The following is a 27,568-nucleotide window of genomic DNA, read 5'->3' as shown; positions in this document are numbered from 1 at the left end:
AAATTCTAATTCGATAGTCGCAATTCAAGTCGGTCATAATAATTCATCCACAGTCGAGTGCAACTCTGCATGAAGCCGCTTCTCATAAAAACAATCTCCCGTTCGGAAGTGGCAAGGAACTCTACTCCCACCATCAGCGAGAGCCAGTGCTAAAACAGCGCGGCGGCCATTATAAAATCTGATGAGGACATTTTGTATAAATGACTGGGAAAAATAAGTTACGTTCATCAACAGACTTGCTACGTGACTTGCATTGCAGCAGCTTTGAAATAGTAAGAAAATGCGATCAATAACTTTAGATAAGCCTGCATTTTGAGCTTCTGCCTCTCCACCTATTCTTTTCTAATGAGTCTATGGCCTTAAACGTTGTTTATGCCCTGACGTGAAGCACCGACTCATTAGAGTTTGGTGAGTAGTTGCCCTACTCTTTTTATTGAGAGTTTGCTCCCCGAAACCCGATGGTACAGCAGGCCATTTATCTGATCATATGAGTATTTGATTCCGTCAGGTGCGGTTAAGACTTTACATAGATCACTGTGAGAAACCTTCGTGAATTTAAATATGGAAATTTAAATAAAATGTGAATTTATACCAAAATACTTTACTTTTGTGAAATAAATCAAAAGTGTGACTCCATTGAGAGACAGTGGAACCAATCTCTCAAACTTCTTGTTTGTTAAATGAATAGTCATGAAAAGCTATCAACAGAGATAAGTGGAAAATCAATTATCTGCTACCGGAGCAAGTTAGAAGGTCTTTCCCAACGAGCTCGGACAAAAAGCTTCAAAATTTATAGAAATATCTTCTATTTTCTCATAGAAACCATTTTTGAAGTGAAATTTCTTAGGCGTCGATGGACGAGCGAGAATGGAGAGTAAAATTTCAAGGCCATGCAACGTTTTGGGCATTTTAGTTCCGCGAGAGAGAAAAAAGATATAACGTAGCGATAAAGGAGAGAGAGAGCTATACCTCATACATATATATCTGATATATACTTAAGGCTTTTTTCCTTAGTTTTTTCTTTTGGTTGCTAATTTCTAGTGAGAAATAACACTGCTTACTTTTTGGCGCTTGTTTGTTGGTGCAAAGTTGTTGGAAATATATTTTTGGCGCCTACTTTTGGAGTTATATTTCCTTGGTGCCTATCTTTTGTGGCGTTTTTTGGTTCCAATTTTTTTGGAATTTCTTTTTCGTGCCTACTTTTTGACGCTTATTTCCGTTTCCTGGCTAGTGGATGTGCGTACTATATAGAGCTATTCCTTCCGGCGTCGGATTTATTGGTATTGCCTTGCGGTAATTTGTGCCGTTGCTGCGGTCCTGGAATCGCTACCTTTGTGCCGGTGATAAACGCTCGGAGTAGTGCGCGTTGTTGCCACGGTTTGTGTCCGGCGTTTACCTACACCGGTCGACCTTTCTCCGTGCTTTGTCAATTTTGTCTATTTGTATTCTCTGCAAATGTTGTGAATTTATTTAGATATTTATTCTTTCTCTCTCTCTCTCTCTCTCTCCCTCATTCTCTCTCGGGTCTCTCCCTCTTTCTTTGTCTTCCTTGAAAGTTTCACTTCTGTTATGTGTACTACGCTACACGCCCTGTTTTTATATTTCTTTATGTATTTCCAGTTCTCATAGAAACAATTTAGCGCAAAGAGAACAATTTGGAAATAGGCCTAAATGCCTCCAAGGCATCTTATCTACATTTGTTTCTAAAAATACCAATTTTTTCTGGAAAAGAGCGTCACACAAAAAAATATAAAGAGACGATATCTGAGCTGGAAGCGTCCATGCGATAAATCATAACTACTCATGCGACTTGGGTCTTTAGGGCCCAAAATATTCAACCAGTGGAAGACATCTCGTGATACAGGACGCAAAGACCACAAAATTCACACTAAATTTTCTCAAACACCAACTTCGATCTTTGATTCACTTCTATTGAAGAGGCTCAATGAGAATCGGTGGCTGAAAGCTAACTCGGCAATTGAGTTTTACAACTATATCGAAGGTTGGCGCTTTAAAAAAACAAAAATCATTTTCTAGAAGCAATGTTCCATACAGGAAACGTAATGGATTTAAATGAATAAATCAGGTCTTAAAAGTTGATTGCAATAGTATGCACGGAGCGAAAAAATTGAAAGTTGAAAGAAAAGCCACGCAGAAAAGTTGAAGATGAATTTACCAATGATCAGAAAGTACTGGGGATGTTTAAATAACACAGAACAGAGTTACATTTCTGGAAAATTTATTTTATCTCCTTCAAAATATGACCCGTCTGAAGCAATATACATGCGCCAACGTTTAACGCAGTCCTCCATGAACCCCTGTTAGGCCTACGTAGGGATGGGCTTCAGCTTTTTCGTCGCATTCTCTTTGATCTCGGCTATCGACTCAAATCTCCTTTTACGAAGTGGTGACTTCAACTTGGGAAACAAAAAGAAGGCGCATATGGCCCCTATCAGGTGAATACGGTGCTTGGTGTTTGGTCAAATAATCCAGCACAATTTGACCTCGTCAAGCAAAATCCAAGAATTGTTTGCCCACATTTGCGGCCGTTTACGACGTACAGCATCTCTCAAATGGTTCAAAACGGATAAAAAAATATTATTTATTGATTACCTGGCCCCATTTCAAGGTACTCATGGTGCACTACGCTTTGGCAATCGAACAAAAAAGTCAACATCACCTTCCCGGTACTTTTTGATCATAGGGTATGACTCAAAATTTCACGGTGTCCGAGAACTCTCTGAAGGGTGAGTTGTATAACTTGACAGCGGGAAAAGTTGAAAGTTGAAAGGAAGTCGCACAGAAAAGTTGAAGATGAAATTATGACTCGAATTTCACCTACGTCTTAGCCTAAAAAAAAAACGCGCAGTTTTGGAACACCGTGCGTGCTTCTCTAGGAAAAACTTCTCTGGGAAAAATTAAAAAAAAAACAACTTTAAAATACTAAATAAAAAAATCGCAGCTCTTTAACCAACTCTCATATCAAAATTGAAAAACACTCATACTTCAGGGTGAAGCTTCTGCAGTTACGTGCCGAAATTTCAGGCGAATCAGAGCAAAGTTGAGGGAGTTACAGCACTTTTTCCGAGGAGATTTTACAGTTTTATTATTTGACAACCGATTTTCATGGTTTTTGCGTTTTTGGAAAGGGTGAAGCTTCTGCAATTACGTGTCGAAATTTTAAGCCAATCAGAGCAAAACCGAGCGAGTTATAGCACTTTTACAGGGAGGTAATATGTCAAAGTTTCAGGCCAATCAGAGCAAAGTTGAGGGAGTTACAGCACTTTTTCCGAGGAGATTTTACAGTTTTATTATTTGACAACCGATTTTCATGGTTTTTGCGTTTTTGGAAAGGGTGAAGCTTCTGCAATTACGTGTCGAAATTTTAAGCCAATCAGAGCAAAACCGAGCGAGTTATAGCACTTTTACAGGGAGGTAATATGTCAAAGTTTCAGGCCAATCAGAGCAAAATTGAGGGAGTTACAGCAATTCTTTCAAGGAGATTTGACAGTCGGTTCTACGACAGTCGGTTCTACGCTACCGGAACGGCCTGGATTTATATCCGGCCAAAGACTGTCACTTCAGCAGCCATATATGTATGGGGAATGATTATGCTGCTACAACAACAACAACAACAGGAGATTTCACAGCTTTTATATTTCACAACCGATTTTCATGATTTTTGCATTTCCACCATTTTTGACCATCTGCATCCCACTGTGCACCATCGTCAACTCGGTATTGGCAGTCAATTGTGTTAACGTGACTAATTAATCAGCTGACAAACCAAGCGGGGCAGCCTTATAATAATATGCACATAAAAAATAAAAGTAGCAGATCATAAATAAAAAACAAAAAAAAAAAAAATGATCAAAAATGAAAACACAAATTATTTGAGATTGCTTTGTGTTGATTTTGCTTGTTTATTTAATTTGAGCTATGCAGGTATTTATGTTTTATGTGACTTTTGGCCATGCACACACACACACACCTATGTTTGTATGTGTGTGTGTGTGCATAAGTATGCAAGTTACGAGTTGCCGACAAAGCTTATGTAATATGTCCGGAATTTGCCGACATTAAAAGTCACAACGATTTCCACCAAATAGCTTTGCTTTTGTATACGAAATTGCTGGCTCGCATTAGCAATTTGGTGGTTTCGATTGTTTGACTTGATGGATGCTTAAAAAGTAATTTTTATTTTGTTAATTGCTGGTTGTTCAGTGCTGCTTCAAGATGATGTTTAAGTGGAGATATCGGCAAATTAAAAATAAAATAGGAGGTCGAAAAAAAAACACAACAATCACTACAAAAACATACATCTATTGTGCGGTGCTCATTAATTTCGGCTGTCGGCTGTCTTTGGTAGTTTTGTTTGTCACATTACTTTGAAATTTACTTCCGGGAAGCCGAAGTATAAACAAAATTCTAAGGCTTTGGTTCGACAATGTCTACGTGATGAAATCAGTGATTTTTGTAGATATTTTCTACTCAAGGCGGATTTTTCTTTTCAGAGTTGTAGGGAAATTTAGTAAAAAGATAAAGAAAAAATTTAAGGCGAAGTTTTGGCCATTTCTTTATTTTTTTTTTAATTCTAATTTTTTTGTATCTTACATTTTTTTTTATAATAAATGTAGTTCATTCTATAAAAATACCATACAAATTCGAGTTTAAAATTTACTAAAAGACTTATAAAAATTCGACAAATTTTCATCAAAATTTCATATTTTTTAATCAGAAATTAAACAAAAAAAATTTGGGTTCACAGTTTTATAGTCTATTCGATTTATTATAATAAAATACAAATTTGAAGTTTTTTAAAATTCTCATTAATTTCTGTTATTTTTTTTTTGTTGTCGGTCTTGCGCATTTTCTCTATAAAATGAATGCACGAACGAATTTTTTGGCTATGAAACTCAACTTTATGTTATGTATGGAGCTCGGCCAAGCACCTAACTGGAGTGCACGCGCCAATTATTATTATTTTTATTTATACAATACATCCTTGACAGATATTTACTCTTGTAATTTTTTTTTGAAATTTGAAAGGTCGAGCCAAGAAGCATTGAGAGATTTGGTAACTCCTAACAATCAGGCTAAAAAGCCCACTGGATTTAAAGCTCTGGAGAGGAGGAAAAATATAAGATAGAATAGAGGAATAGAGGAGTTAGTTCTGTGAGAGTTTTCCTATCCTCCAGTTTGGGAGAACGAATTTTACTTGCTCTCATGACATCGGAAACTAAAATTCGTAGCTTTGCTCTAGCAAATGCGGGAAACTCACTCTCTAAGCAAGTCAGGCGAATCGGATCCTCATGCTCATTGCTCTTAGTTTATAACCAAATTTGAGTTATGTGACTTCAAGTTAATCTACAAATGAAGAGATTTGCACGAGCTCATACCAGTTGGTTTGAACAGAAATACACACAGGGATTTGCCGCTGCTTGTCGCGAGGAGGGTTTTGTAAAAAAAATGTCTGTTCTCATTGATGATCAGAGGCCTATTATTGTTATGACTTAATCTTGATTAATTCATAATAGACAATTTTGTTTCTCAGCTGAACTATGGTCTTCTTCTTACGGTATGTCTGTACCTAAGCTAACCTAACTTAACCTACCCCAACCGGCGTTTGCTTTTGTTTTGTGGTCACGCGCACATTTTACAAAAACAATTTTAATGGCTATTATAAAAATGTTAAATAGAAATTATAAAAACATAAAAGCAATCTTTTTCATATGAATTATTTTCCAGGCTAATAAACAAATAAATTTGTGCGAAATGCGTTATCGATTATTAAATGATTAGGAAAGTTCGCGTGATTTATTATCGGCGGCCAGATTTTATGATTATTGTTTTTTTATCAAACTACAGGTATGTTGCAGTATGTCCATAAAATTTTTCATTGATTCCAATAGTGCCAGTGACCTTTTTGAATGAATTTTTCTTGAGCTTTTATTGGTTTAAGGAGTTAATCGATTATATGAAACTCACAGATAAAAATTGCTGTCACGTGTTTTTAAATGTCGTAAATTTGACTTTTTAGAAGAATTCTGGATGTCATTTCTAGTGCTAACTAAGCGCGCGTGTAATTTCTTTCTCGTGCTAAACGGCGTCAGTTCGACACTCCGAAGGAAGCGAAATCCCTCCCCACCTGATCTTTCCAACTGAGCTCATTCACAATCGATAAATAGGTTCTTGAATTGAAATATGCGCTTATGATTTATCCGAGTGATCTGTGCTAATAGCACCCGCAGTCGCCCACAATGCTAGATCTTAGCTGGTTTATACCTTGGCGCCTATTACATGAACGGATTCAGCTCAGAGCGCATCACTCAATCAGTACTGGAATGCATTGTGACAATCAGGTAAGAAGACATTTCCGGATACCCTGTTAGCAGGATTGACTCATGCTGTTTTTGTTTCTATGAAGATATGTTGGCCTTCCACGGTTCGCAAATACTGCCACTCAACTCTGTAAAAAGGCATATGTTTTGTCTACTCAGAAAAGAATACTGCGACTACTGACACACGTTTTACTATTCGCATCTCGCTTTTAATATTCGCATCTCAGGTAGTTAGCTGATTTTCAGGGTAACCAACTCCCTTGACAAAGCTTCTCACTGCTCTCATACGCTGACGACTGCGCGATAATGGCGACGGGCAATGACATTGATGGCCTGTACGCCAAAGGGAATGTCTACTTCACCGACTTTTCTCGCTTTTTCACTGCGAGGAGTCTCCAACTTTCCTCCACAATGTCCACGGCGACCCTCTTTGCCACCTGGACAAAGGAGGTCAAACTGCAACTCAAGGTTAAAGTCAATGACACACCAATTCCGACTGTTAACAATTCCAAAGTTTTGGATGTAACCTTTGACAGTTTGCTCTCCTTCTCTCCTTCTCTGCGCACACAACCGCAATTGCCACTAAAGTCCAAAATCGCAACAAGCTACTCAAATCGCTTGCCGGCAGCATTTGGATCAAAGACAAAGGAATGTTGCTATCGACATTTAAGGCAATTGACCGGCCGGTTCCAAACTACGCTCCGCTTGTCTGGTTGTCTGGAACCAGTGACGCGCAGTGGACAAAGCTTTAGACTGGCCAAAACACTGCCATTTGGGCAGCTACGGGTTGCCTTCTGATGCCCCCTCCTCAACACCTTCACCACGAGACACAGGTACTCCCAGTAAAGGAGCATAATAAACTACTCAGCAAATAGTTTCTGCTTGGGTGCTACAGCAGGTTTCACCTTTGCAGACACTTGTTTGAGCCAGAGCCGCCTCCCGGGCACGTCAGGAGATGCCTCCTCAATTACGCCAACGAGATCCAGGACAAAACGACCGACATCTACTGGACCACACAGTCTTTAGACAGACAATAAACGACATTCATCGGGAGACCATCACCACCTTCTTAAGCTCCCGACCACCGAATGCCGTAATCGGAGTCCAACCACCACCTACAGCAGGTGAACAGCTTCAGCCCGTGAGACCCGCCTAACACTGGCACATTTACGTTCTGAATATTGTAGCAGGTTAAGCTCCTACATATCCATATGACTTCGACATACTTAACATATGTCCTGCATGTGAAGGCACCCCGCCCTACGGTAACCACCTTTTCACATTCCCCTCTAACCCTACTCATCTAACATCCCCCTCCCTCTGACCACAATCTGTCGAAAGAACATGATTCCTGGGCCTACCCCTAAATGAGTTAGGCGAAGACGACCAGTAGGGCTTGTATTGCTGCTACAACAACAGCAACAACAAAGCTGCTCAAGGCAGACAATTTGCCTTCTTTAAATGTGTAATTCTTAGAATCGGACACATAATTTTGTAGCGGGATTGCACTTATTTTAGAATTGGACTGGATGGGTTACGCCATACTCGACCCAAAGTGTAACTGATGCATTAAGTAAAAGATGAGCTCAACTTCAAAGCCCTGTTCAAGATTACAAAAGAACTAAGTGGACAACGAAAATATTAATGAGAATAGTGCAGAAGAACGAGGAAGTAAAAGTGTGGCAAAAATATTACAAATAAATCCTGAGTATCCTTTCAGATGAAAATGCTGAGCTCCCTGTAACAAGTAGACGTAGGCCGATAAGCAGGCGCATCAGCTCCGAATGTCTGAATGCAGACGAAATATGCACCGCTGTTAAACTATTAAAACCAGGCAAAGCCGTCGGAAATCGATGGAACTCACGACGAACTTCTTAGAGTCCAACTTCAGCATATAGCCGTTATACTCCTTCCACTATTTCAATGAATTCGGGAAGAGGAAAACCTGCGAACAGAGTGGAAAGAATCAACCGTTGTAAAGATTCCTAAAAAGGTAACAACAGAAATGCTCCAAATGGCTTGGAATATCGACCTTACCAGCTGTAACTAAAGTTCTTAAGCTCCTATTACTTACTCGAGTAGTAGACACATTTGATGCCACTCTTGCCAAAAATCAAGCCAGCTTGGTTGAGAGGCTTGGAAGCTTAGCTCACGCGGACGACGTAGTTCTGTTGTCCACTAAGCAAAACGAAATGCAAAGCATGTGAAACACCACATCCTCTGTTTCCCACAAAGTTGGATTAAAAATTAATATAAAAAAATTGAAAACAATGCGCTTTAACGCTCAAAATGTGCAACCTTTGCATATTGAGAACGACACTCTTGATGATGTGGAGGACTTCGGGTATCTGGGGTACGTTTTTACGCCAGAAGGGTGTACCTCGATTGATGTAAATAACCATCTGAGCAAAGCAAAGCGGGCTTACTCTTCTCTTTCGCAAGTATAGAAATCATCGACCAATCAATTGAAGGACAAAATTGAACATTTTTAACGCTTGTGTGACAGCAGTGCTCCTTTACGTTAGCGAGACGTGGCAAATAACGATGTTTCGTCAATCCTTGCCTACGGCGAATAATGAGAATTTTTTGGCCGAGAAAATTTTTAATCGAAGACTATGGGAAATCACTAAGCAAAAGGGCAGAGATGACGAATTAAGCGCAATAAATGCGGATGGATCGGCCACACGTTAAGAAAGGACGCAAACGACATTATGCATTCAGCTTTGGAATGAAACCCGATCGGTAGTAGAAGCCGAGGCCGACTAAAAACTACGCGGAGGTGTACAGTTAATGGTGAAACATCCAAATCGTTTAATGACTGACAATTCAAGGCTCGTAGCAGGGCTACTATCTCGGCCATAATCCACTGTATTCGCATCCGTGCGCACCGAAAACGTTTATCTACTGAGAGAGCCTGCCGCCTATGTGAGGAAAGTGCCAGGATGTCTCATGACATTATTAAGTATAAGTTTTGATGGGAGTTTTCGATCTTGGCTGGGTCTTGATGAATATTTTCCGTTTGTCTACTGAGAGAACCAGCCGCCTATGTAAGGAAAGTGCCAGGATGTCTCATGACATTATTAAGTATAAGTTTTTATTGGGAGTTTCCGATCTTGGCTGGGTCTTGATGAATATTTTCCATTTGTCTACTGAGAGAGCCCGCCGCCTATGTGAGGAAAGTGCCAGGATGTCTCATGTCATTATTAAGTATAAGTTTTTACGGGAGTTTTCGATCTTGGCTGGATCTTGATGAATATTTTCTGTTTCTCTACTGAGAGAGCCTGTCGCCTATGTGAGGAAAGTGCCAGGATGTCTCATGACATTATTAAGTATAAGTTTTTATTGGGAATTCTCGATATTGGCTCGGTCTTGATGAATATTTTCCGTTTGTCTACTGAGAGAGCCTGCCTACTATGTGAGGAAAGTGCCAGGATGTCTCATGACATTATTATGTATAAGTTTTTATGAGAGTTTTCGATCTTGGCTGGGTCTTGATGAATGTTTTCCTTTATGTTTTTCGAGAAAATTATAGCTGATACCATAACTGGATTGAAATGAGCCTATCAAAGTCTCTTAACCTAGATAAAGAATCTTTCGCCTTACAACCTGAAGGCTCCTTGGTTATTGTGGATTAAGGAGCTGATATCGAAGTACAAAATATTTTCAAGGTTGCAGTTTAACGTTATAACCTAATAGAGGAAGTCGACGGCGTCCTTGCATACCTGCTCGTTGACCGTTGGGTCTACGTAATCAATTGGATTTACATTTAGTAAGCAGTCGCCGTAGCCGAATGCGTTGATGCGTGACTACTATTCCGGAGTGCGTCGGGTCGAATCTCCGTGTATGCAACAGCAAAATGAAAGAAAACGTTTTTTTCTAGTAGCGTTCGCCCCTGCGGGTGTATTTCTGCTACTAATAAAAAACATTCGCCGTTCGGAGTCGGCTTAAACCTGTAAGTCCTTCCAGTTGTGCAACAACATCCAGACGCACAGCACAAATGGGAGGAGGAGGAGCTCGGCCAAACACCTAACAGAAGTGTTAGCGTCAGTAACTAATTTTTTTTTCAAGACACTAATATTTTTCTAGTAAACTATGGATATTGAAAAAAAAATGAAAACTGCAAATTGAGCCCAAACTGTGTTGGACCTACCAACCCACCTAACCAACTTGCTTTAAAGGACTACTATTCTGTTAGTAATCTGTTGATATTGGGGAAAAAATAAAAAGCGTGAATTACCTTATTTTTTCCATGTCATTATATCCAGACTAATAAAATTTACTATGGATGTTATAAAAAAAAAAAACTATCAATCACCCAATAAATAAGTTTTACCGATAAATACATTTTTTGGATATATCACAGTCCCCTTTTTCTTATCAAATAAAGTCTTTCGCGAAAACTGATCTGATTTCTTACAGGTGCCTAGATTTTACGATTATTGGTTATTTGTTTTTTTTTTTAATTATTATATTTTACTACAACCGTGACTACCAATATCACATCTTTATGAGCCGCTATACCTATGGTGTTCATGAGCGTACTTTGGCTGTAAACTTATGCAAGCTTTATCCGATCTTATCTTTATTCGACTCTGCTTATCTTTAACTGATTTTGATCATAAACTATTTATTATTATAATGTGCTTACACTTTCAATGTAAGTGCTGCTTCGGGCACTTCCAGTTCTGGTTTGGTTTTGTTTAGCGAAAAATTTCACAATTTCCGAAATTTGCGCGTGATTGCCATTAAAATCTTTGCGGTTACAAGAAATACTACTATATAATTTTACACGTCTCACGTTTCTTGTTTTTTTTTCACAATTTCAAAATCATACGCACACTTCCTTACTGATCCTTTTTCCGCACGCTTGGCGTAATGTATGTATTGCCCGTTAAAGTCTCACTTGGTATAACTTGTTGTTGTTTCTCTTTCGTTTTATTTCGTTTGACCCGCGAACCGTGTTTGTGGCCGTTTGACAGGCGACTAAGTTTCGCTTAAAGCAGGTTGGTTGTATTTGAGGCAAAACAGCCGCCGTGTGTGCATCGCTGCGATTTTTGTTTTTCTACTTGTTTTGCTGCTTTTCGTCTTTTAGGCGTTTTCTACCACTACTTGATTGCCGATTGTGTTTTGTGTGGTTTTTTTTTTTGTTTTGTTTTGCTTTTTTGTTTGAGGTTTTACTGTGTCAAATGCCGATCGCGATTGGCATAAAGCAGCCGCGCAGCGCATACGCAGTCACAGTCGCTGTTGGCATTGATCGGCAGCGCTGTTGCCGGCATTGTTCGCCGTGCTGCTTAAGAGCTATCACTAAATAACAGCGTATACTAGTAGATCGTCGTAGAGCGTCGTGGCTGCATGAGAGCGTGTTTGACGATTGGCGCTGTGTTCACAATGGCGGGCAGCGCTGCTTAAAAACCGCTAACAACAACCTTATTGCCGATGATAAGGGTGTTCGCTTTTTCGAGCGCAGTCCACTGATCGTCGTCGTGGCTGCATGAGAGCGCGTTTGACGATTGGCGCTGTGTTCACAATGGCGGGCAGCGCTGCTTAAACACCGCTAACAACAACCTTATAGCCGATAAGAGTGTTCGCTTTTTCGAGCGCAGTCCACTGATCGTCGTCGTGGCTGCACGAGAGAGCGCGCTGCTGATTATCGTAGTGATATGCATAATTATCATGAGATAAACGGCGATAAGCCGTAAGTGAGCTGCGTCCAACACATACCAGTAGTAACAGCACTCAGCACCTCGTTGATTGAGTAGTTAGCAGCCGAACGAAACAGTTAGCACCACCGCCATTATGGCAGAATTTTAATTACAAAGAAAAAACAAAAGCAGGTGTAGGTGCCGTGCGCTTTAGCGCGTCTGCGTCATTACATTCTACTAGTATGGGTAAATAGCGTTTTCCAGTTGTCTTGTTGAACAAGTTTCTGATAAGTATTCGGCAGCGCTGGCAATGGCGGAAGATGTTTGCGTCTAATGAAACGGCAAATTAATCAAATAGTTTGTCTTCTCCGCCAAAGCGATTTCTAGGTATTTCTTCTAGCCGATATTTACACGTGGAGCTTCATTGCAATCAAGCATAAAATCAGCATAGCCATGACAATGCGAAATTAAACTCAGTACCAAATTAATAATTTTCAATACTTCATTGGCGGCCTCATTGTCGCATTTGATCTCTGTGTCTGTGGGGAAGGTTAGTCAATGATAAAAGTACAAATAGTATCTATGGCGCGTAGTTGAATACAGTTACGAACATGGCAATGACAATTAAGTTGGAATATTCTGCAACAAATCACGCGGCTATTTGTTCTTACTCGTGTCATAGGGGACTTTTTACATGAAAATATTGAAAATACTTGTACTTTCTAATTAAAATTTCCTGCGAAAAATTTCAAATGCAAATATGAATATTTACCTACTTGAATAAAATCAATATTCGCAAGTTTAGTCAGTTTGTTTATTTAGTGCAAAAATAACAGACATTAATTCAAACTGTTGTTAACACAGAAATATTCTCTTACCTTGGCATTCGAAGTATTTCTTAGTCATATCAGAAAATTCCACACTGGCGGTTAACAAAGCAAATAAGTTCTTTTTTGACGGTGATTCCATTAAAATGTCATAGAAATGGGAAATATAATTTTTATTAGCTGGTTTTGAAAACTGTAATTCATGCAGATCTGTGTATGTAGCGCATTTTTTCATAGGGGTATTTTTTCGCTATACAAGGCTCTGGGCTCCTCGAATCCTTCTAAGCAACCGCAGCTGAAACTCTTTAAAACAATAATTAAATAAATTAAAACACTTATGCTTCAGGAACCTGGCGGATGCGTAAGGCGGATAAAGAAAACCTTAAAATAATTGAACGAAAAATCCTACGTCGCATCCTGGACCGGCGCGTTTAGCTGAGCTAACCCACTTCCACAGCGCTGCTACATCAAGCTTCAAGGCCACGTTCTGTGGAATAACCCAAACGAAATTGCAAAAAGTATCTACCATAGTAAGCTGTAAGTGCCTTATAAAAGGGGTGGCTCAAGAAAAAGCTATATTGACACAGTTAATGGCGACGCTAAGATCTTTGCCCTGAAAAACTGGAGAATGTCTGTAAAGGATCGAAATTATTAAGTGAAGTTATAAAGCGAGGCTAAGGTTCAACCCGGATCGTAACGCCAACAATGATGATGATGATGTACGAGTACATGGCGCTGCGCTCAGTCATAAGTAATTCTCAAAAGGTTTATTAGAAAATCTATTGACTAGGTAGTGTGGTATCTGTTCTTATCAGCTTAACATCTGATAGATCCTCCATCGGAGGACAACAAATGTTAAACTGATTTTTGGAAATGGGCGGAGTGTTTTAGGGACTTGCTCTCCACCTCTGCCACGGGTTGGCCCGGTATTGCAGTACCGCTGGGATTTCGGCCTTGAATAAATACAAGAAGAAATATACTAATACATTTAGCTTTGGTGGGAAGAGGCATAAATTTTTATATGAATAAAAGTAGACGAAAATGGAATTTTTTTTTTTTTTTGAAATTTGCATTGTAGGACATTTCTGATTATTTATTGAAAACAGTTTTTTGGTTTAGATACTGAAAGTCAGTTTAAGTGAATCGGTATAAATTTTTATATGAATACAAGTAGACGAAAATGGAATTTTTTTTTTTAATTTGCATTGCAGGACATTTCTGATTATTTATTGAAAACAGTTTTTTTTTATTAAAATTAATTATAGAAGAAAATTGAATTTTTTCCAAGGTGAATTCATACACTAAGCTAAGTAAAACGTTTCGTAATTCAATTTTATGTTGACATCCAAATGTACACGGCGGAAGAAAAAAATAACAAATCAGCTGTGTTATTGCTACCACCTCCAAAAGATTCGCCTTGATTTTTCATATAAAAATTATAAATATCATCACTTGTGACAACTGTACCCAGTCGGTCGACAGTGTGTGAATCATCTTTAAATTCTGCAAGAATACCCTAACCTGCGCAGCGCACAGTAAAATCGACACAAAGCTGAGCGCAGAGCACAATCGTACAAACACACTAACGTACATACATACATATATACGCTCGAATACATTTTCTTACTGTGCTCAGCCAAGGCTGGTAGTCATGCACTGTGGCGATATGAACGCACAAATGCACATACACAGGCACGAACATGAAATCAAACAGCTCGCCGTGTTTAAGTGAATCGGTATAAATATTTCGTACATTAATTTTTGTGAGCGTGTAATTCTCAAAAGGTTTATTAGAAAATGTAATGACAAGGTAGTTTGTTGGTTGTGTATGGTTATCGCTTCTCGGCCTTATGGCTAAGATCAAAGTGATCAAATGGGCGGAGTGTTTTAGGAGCTTGCTCCACCTCTGCCACGGGTTGGCCCGGTATTGCAGTACCGCCGGGATTTCGGCCTTGAATAAATACAAGAAGAAATATACAAATACATTTAGCTTTGGTGGGAAGAGACATAAATTTTTATATGAATACAAGTAGACGAAAATGGAAGAAATTTGTAAGTCTGTTTCTTCGGTCCGTTTGGGTATTTTTTTTGACAACATCGAAACCAAAGCATTTGTATCATATTTTATCTATCATAAGCCACTCGTACATTTGTTGAAATTGAAAACATTGAGGACGAATAATGATAAAATGAAGAAAATAAAATATAAACTTTATAGCAATATTATAATGAACCTATAATTATCCCGCTCCTAATGCTGCTTTCATCTTATTCTCTCTCAGTTTGTTTTACGGAAGGTTTCACTTCTATCGAGTCTAACCGTTAGACTGGTATTTTTTTCATCTAATGAGATATCGCAAATTGATATCGCTATGCATTTTTTAAACAGTTTCAAAAGAAGAGCTTGTGGTAATTTCTACACATTTATCTAAAGGGTGGTTAAGTTTTAAGGGCCGGTGTTGATTTTGAATAAAATACAATTTTTTTAAGAAATTATTGCCATTTCTCTTATTATGATAATATTGGTACAGCTCAATTACGTCTAGAACAAAATATCGGCCAAATGCCCGCCGCGACCTCGGCGGCACACCTCCATCCGATAGTCCAAATTTTCGATGACGCTGAGGCATAATTGAGGTTCTCTGCCGTTAATGTGCCGAATTATCTCATCCTTGAGCTCTTGAATTGTTGCTGGCTTATCGACGTACACCTTTTCTTTCAAATAATCCCAAAGGAAGAAGTCCAAAGGTGTCAAATCACATGATCTTGGCGGCCAATTGACATCGCCGCGACGTGAGATTATTCGGTCATCAAATTTTTCGCGCAAAAGCGCCATTGTTTCGTTAGCTGTGTGACAAGTGGCACCGTCCTGTTAAAACCACATATCGTCCACCTCCATATCTTCCAATTCGGGCCATAAAAAGTTCGATATCATCTCACGATAGCGAACACTATTCACAGTAACTGCCTGACCGGCCTCATTTTGGAAAAAGCACGGCCGAATGATGCCGCCGGCCCATAAATCGCACCAAACAGTCAGCCACTCTTTGTCGGTGCATTGGTTTTTCGGCAATCACTCATGGATAATCATTCGCCCAAATGCGGCAATTCTGCTTATTGACGAATCCACTGAGGTAAAAATGTGTCTCATCACTGAAGATGATTTTCCTCGAAAGTGCGCGATATGCATTTTGATTTGAACGCCCGTTTGGGGATTCTGCTGTTTCTGTGGCGCCGCAATCTTATGGCGGATTCTTATAGAACTCGACAAAAGAAAATGAAATGAAGGAGTAAAATTTTTTGATATCTCGCTTAGTTTTCGAGATATTGAATAAAAAAGGCAGGAATTTAGAATAATGTATATTGGGCAATTTTTGGCAAACTATTATGTCTTTATTAATGAAACTTAGTGGAGATGTTAGTGAGGTGTTAAGGAACACTCTTTATAACTCCAAACTATTCGGGAAATAATAATTTCATAATTATTTGCCTTCAAAATGCCCTTTGGAACTTCACTATAATTTGCCACATTACACTATATATAATATTTTTTAACACTTCACTAAAATTCACGAAATATACACTCACACGCCTGTTTTTACTGCCCACGCGAAAAGAAGTACTACGCAAAAATACGGTAGATTGCGTAGCCGGAGTTGGACTGATGAGGGTTATTTTTTTGAAGCGCGGCCAAAGGCCGCCCACGCGATAAGGAGTTCTATGCAAAAATACTGTGTTAATTAATTTAATTTAATTTTAATTACTTTTATTAAATTATAAAAACTAAACCAGACATCGAAACATTTTATTCCTATATTTTGTCTTATCTCGCCGAATTCTATCGAAACTGAAGAAAAAATTATTATTATTATTTTTTTTTATTTAATATCTCGAAAACTAAGCGAGATATCAAACAATTTTACTCGTTCATTTCGTTTTCTTTTGTCGAGTTCTATAAGAATCCGCCATAAAATTGCGACGCCACGGAAACAGCAGTATTGCCGCCCGTTTTCTTATAAGCCTGAATAACTTTAACGCATTGCTCGATTATGTATCTTTCCATGGTTCAAATTGAGTTAGTCTGGAATTAAAAAATGTCAAATGAAATGCAGAAAATAACTTGACGTTTAGGTGTGGTTCCCATTCAATATCGGCCCTTAAAATTTAATCACCCTTTATAAAGAGAAATATTTGCTAGGTGTTATGTAATCTCTGAACCACTGATCCAGTTCTGAAAATTCGTGTACTTATGCAAAGCTACGGCAATCCCAAGTGTCATTGGATATACTCATATAAGCATGCACCCACTACCAACAACACGCCCGTCCTTACTTACTCTCTCCTTACTTCTCCTACTTATTGCTCCCTTACTAACTGATCTTTTCTTTAATGAGATTATCTAAATCAATCTATCTCTCTTTGTTACATAACGACAACAATTTACATTTTGATTCTCACTATTACTATTTATTTATTAGTTTTTAAGCTCATATTTGCTAACTTAGTTGTAAGAATTATGTAACCTTGGAATGATTAATAAAACTACCTTCGAAAGAAACGGATTATTATTATATAATTTATTTTATATGCTATATAAGTATGTGGGTATATGATTTCGACTGATATACCTACACATCTACTATATATCTACAATGTGTTGTAATATTGCTACTATTTCACTTCAATAGTCACACGAACTTTGCTGTATTTACTTCTCACTCAATCTCAGATTTTATACCACGTAATAGCTAGAAGTTCTCATACCCTTACACTCTCAAATTACCGTTAACTTCCTTTGTGCACTCTAGATTAGAATACATATGCAATATTTATCTGGAGGCCTTGCCCTCTATTTGTAATTGAGTGAATTGAAGTTGTATTAAAGGTGTTGCTTAAATATGCTCTCTGCTCGTTAAAACTCTCAAATCATATTCCTTCCTATAATTCCCGTTTGATTTTAATTAGCTAAAGTCTCTAGAGAGTAGAAGGTCTGTACTCTCACTGTCTTTTGTTTTTAGTGTAATTAAAGGAGAAATTGATTGTTCATCTCTATTACGTAGCAATCACTTTCATATTCCTGCTAGATCTCTACCCAATAGTTACCCCTTTCAACTTAAATTGAGAATTCCCGCACTAGAGAATTCACTGATATCTGGAATTCAATTCCGTGTTCAATTTTCAGTGTTGGACCTACGACACCAATTTTATTTCAATTTGGTAAAGGACTGAAGTAATATTATCCCGACTAATAAAATGTGTTATGGTTGTTATAAAAAAAACAAAAACTATCCAATAAATCAACCTAATTTCAATTTGGTAAAGGACTATTAGTAATCTGTGGATATTAAAGAGAAAACAGAAACCTTCAATTACTTAATTGTTTTCAAGTAATATCCAAACTAATAAAATTTTTTATGGTCGTTATAAAAAAAAAAAAAAAAAAAAAAAAAAAAACTATCAATCACCCAATAAATCAATTTCAGATAAGTAAAATTTGTTCGAGTATAGTAGCATTAGTCCCCTTTTTCTTATCAAAAACGGACCTGATTTCTTGCAGGTGACTAGATTTTATGATTATTGTTTTTTGATTTTTTTTTTTAATTATTTTACTAGAACCGTGACTACCAATATCACATCTTTATGAGCTGCCTATATTAGCGCTGTACATTGCCAGCGCACTAACAGAATTCAATGAGATCTCGATTTCTATTCCGCTTGACTTTTCAGTGTCAAAGACAGAATTTTATGACATTCGAAACACTTTTTTTTAATTTTTTTAATTTATTTCTTGAACTTTTTATATTTAAGTGGTCAGCCTTCGGCAGGCAATGCAAACCTCCAAGTGTTTTTCTGCACTGAAAAAAATTCTTATAAAAACCATCTGTCGTTTGAAGGCGGCGTAAAGTTGTAGCGCGTAAGGCAACCCCATTTGTGGAAAACATCACTCCAAATACCCAAAAATGTGTAACCGTCAATGTACATAAATAAATATATATTAATATAATTTATTTTTATTAATTTAAGTTACATATCTATATTTATGAGAGCAAAAAAAACACAAAAGGCACAATTTTTACAAATTTTGTTGTCTTTACGAAATTTGCTTAGCTTTTGTTATCTTAGATCAGGGGTCTTCAAACTTTGAAGCCTTAGGGCCAGAGGTCTCGCAACTTTGAAACCCTAGGACCATATAAATTTTTTCGGAATGCTCCAACGGCCGCAACAATTTTAATTTTTCTGCACACCTAGGCAAACAGGCATCTAGTGGAAAGTAGTGCTACTATGTACTATACTACGTCATATCTATTTCAGCTATCCACAACAGGTAACCTATTTAGGAAATTTTTTATTGTTTTTTTTTCTTCTGAAGACAACAGAAATAAATTTGTGAATGGAGGATGTCAAGAAATTTGGCAACGAAGTTCTGAAACAATTTTAGGCAAAATATTTCTATTTTTCTGCCATCCAAAATCCGACAATGGGACAGGATTACTGGGGGTAGGCATAAAGGAATAATCAGTCCGTTAGTCGGTCTGACAGACAAGTTGAGAGACGAAACGCCAGCAAAATCGGTTTATTCAAATTTACCACACTAGGCGCACATAAAAATTAACAAGCATTCGCTTCTTGTAAAAATTTGCCAACTATCGCGCCAAGTGGCAGTGATTGAATTCTATCAATTACTTTTAAATTTCCTATAATTCCTGTATTGTTGAAGCTATGAAGTGTATGAAGAACTTCTTGACATATACCGTATTCACGACACGACAACTGGGGCAGATATTTTTAAGGGAGTTGAAGATGCCATTAATAAAAATAACCTTCAATGGAAAAACTTGAAATCCATCACCACCGCTGGAGGCAAAAATATGTGTGGTAAAAATAAAGGAGTGGTCGAACTTGTGTCAAAGGCTGTAGAAAATGATGGTGGTTCAAAACCATTAGTTTTACATTGTCTAATTCAACAACAGTTTTTGTGCGGAAAATGTTTGGATTTGTTTGAAGTTCTAAAACCAGTCATATCAGTTGTCAACTTCATCAGATCCACAGGGCTGAATCATCGACAATTCCGGGAGTTTATTGAAGAGATTGGAGAAAATGACTTGCCATATCATATTGCTATACGCTGGCTTAGTTACGGAAAAGTCCTTAAGCGCTTTTTTGAACTTCGAGCAGAGATCGACATTTTTTTGAAAGAGGAGCATCGCCCTTGTGTCGAATTGGGAAATAGTGAATGGCTTTGGAACCTAGCATTCTATGTCGATTTGACAAATTATATGAATGAACTGAGTTTGAGATTGCAAGGAGAAAATCAGCTTCTCCGTGATTAATACGAGGGGTGCCTTTTATATGTCGGGATTTGGCAACCCTGGTGTTGCAATCTGGCAACTGACAGCTGTATCGCAAAGTTTGACATTTTTTGGCTTTTACGTAGTCAGAACGTTTTGAAATACCAGCGCTATTTGTGTTGTTTACAGTAACTTAAAAGATTCATCTCGGTCCAAAAATGGAATTAAATCGTGAACATTTTCGTGCGATTATTTTTTACAACTGTCGACGTGGATTAACTCAGCAACATTGCATGGATGAACTTAATTCATTTTTGGCGATGAAGCTCCATCAAGGACCAGTGTTTATCGATGGTATGGTGAATTCAATCGTGGTCGTAGTTCACTCCAAGACGAATTTCGTGAAGGTCGTCCAAAATCAGTTGTTGTTCCGAAAACCACTGATGCTGTGCGCGAACTGATATTGCCAGATCGTCATGTGACCTATCGTGAGATTGAGACAATCTTGGGCATTAGTGGGACCAGCATACATTCAATATTGCATACACATTTGACTGTCAAAAAAAATTTGTTCGCGTTGGATCCCACACAATTTTTCAATCGCTCAAAAAAAGGCTCGTGTCGATTGGTCGAAGGAAATGCTCAAAATATACGATCGCGCTTCGAAACACGTCTATGACATCGTGACAGGTGATGAATCATGGATTTACGCGTATGAGCCCGAAAGTAAACAGCAGTCGACTGTATGGGTGTTTCAAGATGAGCCAAATCCAACAAAAGTTGTTCGCGCACGAAGCACTTCCAACCAAATGGTCGCCTGTTTTTTCGGAAAAACTGGACATGTCGCAACCGTACCACTAGAACAATGCAGAACAGTAAATGCTGAGTGGTACACAACCATTTGTTTGCCAGTTGTCTTCCAAGAAATTAGGAAAACCAATCGCCAAAGTTGGATCACTCTTCACCAGGACAATGCAAGCTCTCACACATCGGCTCAAGCAACTGCATTTTTGAGCACCCAAAACATCGAATTAATGGGTCATCCGCCGTATAGTTATGACTTGGCACCGAATGACTTATTTTTATTCCCGTACGTAAAAAACAAACTGAGAGGTCAACGTTTTTCGACACCTGAAGAAGCGGTTGCGGCATTCAGAATGCATGTTTTGGAGGTACCTCATTCAGAGTGGCAAAAGTGCTTCGACAATTGGTTCAAACGCATGCAAATCATGGAGAATATTTTGAAAAACAATAAAGTGATTTTCGATGATTAAAATTTGGTTTTGTTCTCTAATCCAGACATATAAAAGGCACCCCTCGCACACCAATATCAAATCATTCAGGCAGAAAATAATACTATTTCAATCGCAATTACGTAAAAAATGTTTCACACAATTTAAAACATGTCAAATATTCAGCCACACTGCAGAGACAGAATTTCCCGTCGATTTTGAAGTCGAAACTTTAAGCACTTTGAACAATAATTTCGATAGCCGTTTCTCAGACTTTCATGCCATTGCGAATGAAATTAAGCTTTTTCAAAATCCTTTTGATTCTGACATTGAAACCCTGGCTCCGGAAATCCAAATGGAAATTATTGATTTACAGTGCAGTGATATTTTTAAGAACAAATATCAAAATTCATCTTTGTTGGAATAAGAGTCTTCCACTGGCACAGTTTGATAATTTGCATAAGTTTGCTCGTGGATTGTTTCCTGTTTTTGGTACTACCTACTTGTGTGAGAAAACGTTTTCCAAGATGAAATACACAAAGAATGCTTACAGATCTGAATTAACCGATTAGCATCTTAAATCTCTTTTAATATTTGCTACAAGTAAAATTAATCCACAACTACAAACAATGGTAGGAGGAAAATCACAACTACATAAATCTCGTTAGTATTTTTTTCTTTTATTACTAGTATTATTTATTTTTTAGTTATTAATATGCTTAGGTACTTCATATTTCTGTCGTAAAGTTTTACCGTGCAAGTAAATAAAATCGAGTAATCATCATTGTGTTTTCATTCTCCTCCACCAAAATTATAACAGCAATAGTAACAACAATAAAACATTTGCTGTCGTGTGCCATATTGATGACACTTAAGCTGTTGCGGGCCGGATTTGGCCCGCGGGCCGTAATATGGAGACCCCTGTCTTAGAATAATTAATTTCTAAGTGTAAGCCTTCCATATCTTTTTATGTTTGTTTTTTATGTTTGAATTGCAGTGCGTGAAACTTTATCGGATGTACTGAGTCGTCAGAGTAAACCAGGTATAATGTATTTTATTTGGAATAGGCATCTGACAAGAAACTTCACAATCCATGGCTGCGATTTGCTAGTTATATACCGCCTGCAAAAAAAAATCAAAATTCAGCGCGATTTTTGAGACACTTGAAATTTTCAGTTTATTGTCACAAAAATCAAACAGCCATAAAACTGCATATTCCAAGTCTTTCTAAGAAAATTCCGATTGAAAAATTTGAAATTTTGATGAAAATTTGTTAACTTTTTTTTTAATTTGCATACGGTTTTAAACTTGGTTTTATAAAGATTTTGTGGAAAATTGAGCTATATTTTTATAAAAGAAAATTTTTTAAAATTAAAAAAAAAAGATTGAGTGAAGCTGAAAAACATGCGTATTTGCAACAGCTACTAGGCGAGGACGATGACGATAGTTCGGATCCTTCGGACAATGAAGACGAGGCACATAGGAGTATTTCAGTCCAAAAAGCGGTAAAAATTATTAAGTGTTTTTTTTCTTCAAATTCATTTATTAATAAAACACGTTTATGAATCATAATGGCAATATATTTCACAATAATTAAAAAATAATAATAAATAAAATAATAAAAAAAATTAACTAGAAATGGGCGTTTACATAAACAATATATCTATTTCACACTTACTTTGTAAGGTATTGATAAACGGCACATAATTAATGGCTTATGATTTTTTTTCTAGTACTTGAAGCTGTGACTTAATCTTCGTCCATTGACGGTGTTCTTTCGGATTCTTGTCGGCTTTTCTTTTCTTTTATTTTTCTTTTTGCTAGTGCAGCTCAAGAATGGGTCAGATGTTAGTAATAGCCAGTTCAGAATATCTCTGTTGCGCTCTACTCTAGAAAATTTTGGGGAAAATCCAGGCGGTATTTTCGGAAGTGTTTATTTCTATCCTCGGCTGCCTCTTCTGATAGCTGTCCAATTGGTAAAATGGCATGAGTGATCACTATGGCACTGTATATAAATACTTTATGGAGTGAAGGAGACATTGGGCGCCAGTCATACAAGTCTGTGTAAAGTTTTGCTGTAATTTGTGCATATCTATCAAACTTAACAGGATTTACATCGTAGCCGCTTGAAATAATTCCAGTGATCCGAGAAGAGGTTTCTGAGTCTTCAAAAAATCTTCTTGACGTATTGTCATTGTTCGTGTCATGTCAATGTCATTCTAGCATGGATGACCGAGCGGCCAAATTTGAGTGTCTCGTTATTTATCTGAGTTGTTTTCTTCAGCTTATTAAAATCTTTCAAAGTTTGGTTACATATGTAGCACTTTATAGTGGATCTAGTATCTGTAGCTGCGTTGCAGACTTTTCCGTCTACCATAGTAAGCAGTAAAGTGTGTTTTAATTTAGTAGCTCAATTAGGAGAATTTACTATCTTTTCTTCGAGTTCTTGGCACTGTTCTTCAATGTAGATGATTTCTTTTGTCACATCTTTTGCTTCATGGATAAGTCTTGCTCGGATAGGTCGACAAAACCTTACTGAACTTGGTTTTGGATTTTGCCAAACAATCTTATTGAATTCAATTGGGTTTCGTGGGTTCAAAAAACCGATTTTTTGGCTTAATTTTTTCTACAACATCTCAAGAATATTATCCTAAATTTTCAAGTTGATCCGAATAATAATATAGTTTCGGAGATACAGCCTTTGGAAGGAGTGCGCTCCAAGCCACTTGTATTGTTACTCAAAACTTTAAACGCGTTTTTCTCGGAACCGTGTTTTCAAAGTCGGTTATCAAATGTTCTCGAAATCTACTCAACCGATGTTGATGAAATTTTACGCAGGTGTTCGAGATACAATTTACTCGTGCTTGATCGAAGAATTTTGTTTTTTTTTTTTCAATTACAACTATTAAAAAAAAAACAAAATGTCAAGGAAATTTGACCGAAATTTTAATTTTTTTGGAAAAATGTCTCCCAAAATTCGAATTTTTACTTTTTTTTCTTTCCTTCGTTCAAGAACGAGTTTATGGTTAACTAAAATACTTATTTTTGTTTTTTCATTCTTGATGATCCTGTCAGGAGTTATGCTGACAACGCGGGCGCACCTTTTTTTCGAGGGGTCACTGGAAATGACGTCACAATGGATGAGTTTTAATTTTTTTTTTTTTAAATTTCAGAAATTATTCTCTAAATATGTATCTATAAGGCAGAAAAAAGTTTGAATTAAATAAATAATTTTTTACATAGAAAAAAAAAAAAATGAAAATAGGCCTTTTTTTACGCGACGAAACCCATATAACCCCTTAATTGACACAATCAATCTCACAGGTGCGAGTGAACTCAAGTGAACAAGTGATTTTCGCCAAGAAACCTGTTTTTGCAGTGCATACTTTTAGAACTGAGGAAGAAAAATTGTGTACATGCGGGGACAATTTTATTACCGTTTATATTTAACAAGGGTCCAAATATTATGACCACACTAACAATTTTACTTGACAAGGTCTGGCACCTATTTAAAAATAATATTGTTTGCTAAATTTTAGTAAAAAAGAAATACTTTTTACTAAGACTTAAAAATCCTCACTTGGAGTGCAATCCTGTCATGAAACTACAAAACATATTGTTATCATAAAGTACATACCTTGCCCTTCCATACCAAAAAAGATTTCTTCGTTCACTTCACAAAACAAAAGCACAGTTAACCATTACACATTATGGAAATAGAAGATTGACGAGATCAAAGATGTATGGTTAAAACAATGACTAGGCTTCAATGAACAATGCTCAGGCACCAAACTGTGAAAATTCTGGCATCTGTCTGTTATTTGATAAACCGATTATCTACATTCAAGAAGATAGTTTCTGTGATGAGATTAGACATATTTTTTTCGACTTATGACCATACAAATACTCCTATGTGCAATGAGTGGTTTCCAAGCGGCAATAGAACGCATAATTTGCGTGATACTGAAGCGTCAGATAATGAAGAATTTGACAATGAAGAAAGTGAAAAATGTCGACGAGGAACAACAGCAACAAGAGAAGAAGAAGACGGCGACGATGACGCCGAAAGAGAAGGTGACGCTGAGGAGGGGAGCGAAGATGAAGCAGCCGCACTCACAGGTAATTTTTGTTTTCTAATATTGTGTATACCGAGTATATAATATTTCGAAGGTCGTGGCTTGTTTAACCGGTCATTGGCTATTTGGTAGGCATTCGTCGAGACTAGGAATTTTCTCCCATGAATATTGCAGAAGTTGCAGAGATGAGGAAGAGGAAGAAACAGTGGAGCACTTATTTTGCAATTGTCCAGCCCTAGCTTAAATCAGAGCAGGTTGTCTAGGTAAATACTTTTTTAATTCTCTTACAGAGCTGTGTGCCGTGGTGCTGGGATCAATTCTACGTTTCAGAAGAGCCACAAAATGGTTCCACGAAGGAGGGTAAATGGGGTTCCCGTGCAGCACAGTGATATCACAACGGACCTGCAAGGTCTGAGTGAGTTGGTCGCGCAGATCGACTATCACTATAACCTAACCTAATCTACTTCTATTTCTTGCACTTACGAAAAGTTTATTACGGGCCATTTAAATTTGGTTCGTTCAGAATTTTTCCAGTTTTCAGTTTTAAATCCTATTTGCGCATTTCTGTTAACTTTGGAGCGCTTGTTGCTGGGGTTTTCCTCACTCGACGCCTTAACCCCTAACGCTTTCTGCATGTCGTCCTTTAGTTACCACACGATTTTTAGGCATAAGGCGTTCAATAATGTGTTTCGTATATTTATATAAAATATTTGTAAATTAATGCAAAGTTCAATAAGAAAAAGTTTTAATGTGACATACAGACAAATTAATAAATCTTCCCGTCATGACTGACACTTTATGGATAGATAGATTACGAATAAAGCAGGGTTTTTCATCGCATGATGCTAAACTAAATCCATTTCCTTGCATGAGATCACTTCGCTTACGGTTTAAAAAAAGTTAAAAATTTGTACTTTTTCTGTGGGTTTCTTACAGGTATAAAAGTCCAGGTTGGAAGTGTAACTATTTTTTTTTTCAATTTATTATCAATCTAATTCCGTCATATGTAATTGCAAAATCCCCATCCAATGATCTTCTATTTTTCTGAGGTCAACACTCCTTATTAGCAGGCAAATGTTCCTTATGAGTAATTCCTATAATTGGAATAGATTTTAGTGATAAACTCTTTGTGCGTAATTTCCCATTATGCTTTACATCACAGAAACTATTTACAAACATGCATAAGTAAGTAAATCAATACGTAGCTGGGTTTTTTTGTGTTAGCAAAATACCTATATATGTGTGTGTTTGTGTACGTATATCCAGTGCTTAGGCAGCAGCGAATAAAATTATTGAATCTGTCTCATCTAATTAGGTGATTTTATTAGGTTTGCGCTTAGGTGGCATATGTGCATGTATGTACATATGTGTGTATGACGCGTATGTGAGAAGCTTAAGTCAGGAAAACAGATCGATTAAATTGAATGTATGTACTTCAATGTAGGCTTTTTCTGATTTTACACACCTACAAATAAAAGTTTATAGGCCCGCTTTCCAGACGCAGTTTTTCTAAATTCCTGTAATTTCATTGAATATATTGAAGCATTTTTCTATAGAGCCACTCAGAATGTATTTGATGCTCATCCGATTTTTTCGTAAAGTGTTATTTTTTTCGTCGGGACAACTAGCAAGTGCAGCACTCACACACTAACTAAGTCCATTGTACTACACTCGGGTTCCCTTTTTAATTTTCTTTAAATCTACTCGACCTCCGAAGAAATCTGAGTAGATCTGGTGATGCCAAGGAGCCAATGAAGTTGGCCTCAGAAGACATTCTGGCTAAAAAGTCAGAGATCTCGTTACCCGCGATAACCACGTGTCCCGGGACCAATGTTACCATCAGGATATTATGTCTAGCGACATAGTTCAGCCTGGATTTATAGGACTCGACTACCCAAATATGTTACTCAACAGGAAGAAACGCTAATTATGAAAGAGGATGTCTTCGGGACCAACTTCGGGACCAACAAAGACACTATTGGTCCAAAAAGTGGGAAATATTTTTTCACGGGGAGTTAAAGTTTTAACATTTTTTCGGAGATCGCAATTAATTTAACGAAGATATTTATACGAGGGGGGGTTCAATAAGTACCTGTGTTAGAAATGAAGACACAATTTTTTGAAAAAATTTTTTTTTTTAATTTTCAACATAGTTCGCTTT

At 37.4% G+C, this 27,568-nt stretch overlaps 1 protein-coding gene, 1 non-coding gene and 1 pseudogene across 2 annotated transcripts in view; 2 read left to right on the top strand and 1 right to left on the bottom strand.

Annotated features, from left to right (window-relative positions):
- The window catches only part of LOC129247689 (uncharacterized), a 58,600-nt gene extending 47,292 nt beyond the window's left edge, over positions 1 to 11,308 (bottom strand). Inside the window, exon 1 of the mRNA XM_054886928.1 lies at positions 10,990 to 11,308. The gene's annotated coding sequence lies outside the window, so the exon portion shown is untranslated. The remainder of the gene's footprint in view (positions 1 to 10,989) is intronic.
- Positions 11,309 to 13,576: 2,268 nt separating this feature from the next.
- On the top strand, positions 13,577 to 13,772 carry LOC129249656 (U2 spliceosomal RNA). The gene has a single exon (XR_008582697.1). It is a non-coding gene; the product is annotated as a U2 spliceosomal RNA (small nuclear RNA).
- An 872-nt stretch (positions 13,773 to 14,644) lies between these two features.
- On the top strand, positions 14,645 to 14,770 carry LOC129249606 (U2 spliceosomal RNA; annotated as a pseudogene).
- The last annotated feature ends 12,798 nt before the right edge of the window (positions 14,771 to 27,568 follow it).

The sequence above is a fragment of the Anastrepha obliqua genome, chromosome 5, assembly GCF_027943255.1.
Source record: "Anastrepha obliqua isolate idAnaObli1 chromosome 5, idAnaObli1_1.0, whole genome shotgun sequence".
NCBI lineage: Eukaryota > Metazoa > Arthropoda > Insecta > Diptera > Tephritidae > Anastrepha > Anastrepha obliqua.
This window is presented reverse-complemented; position numbering and strand designations above follow the sequence as displayed.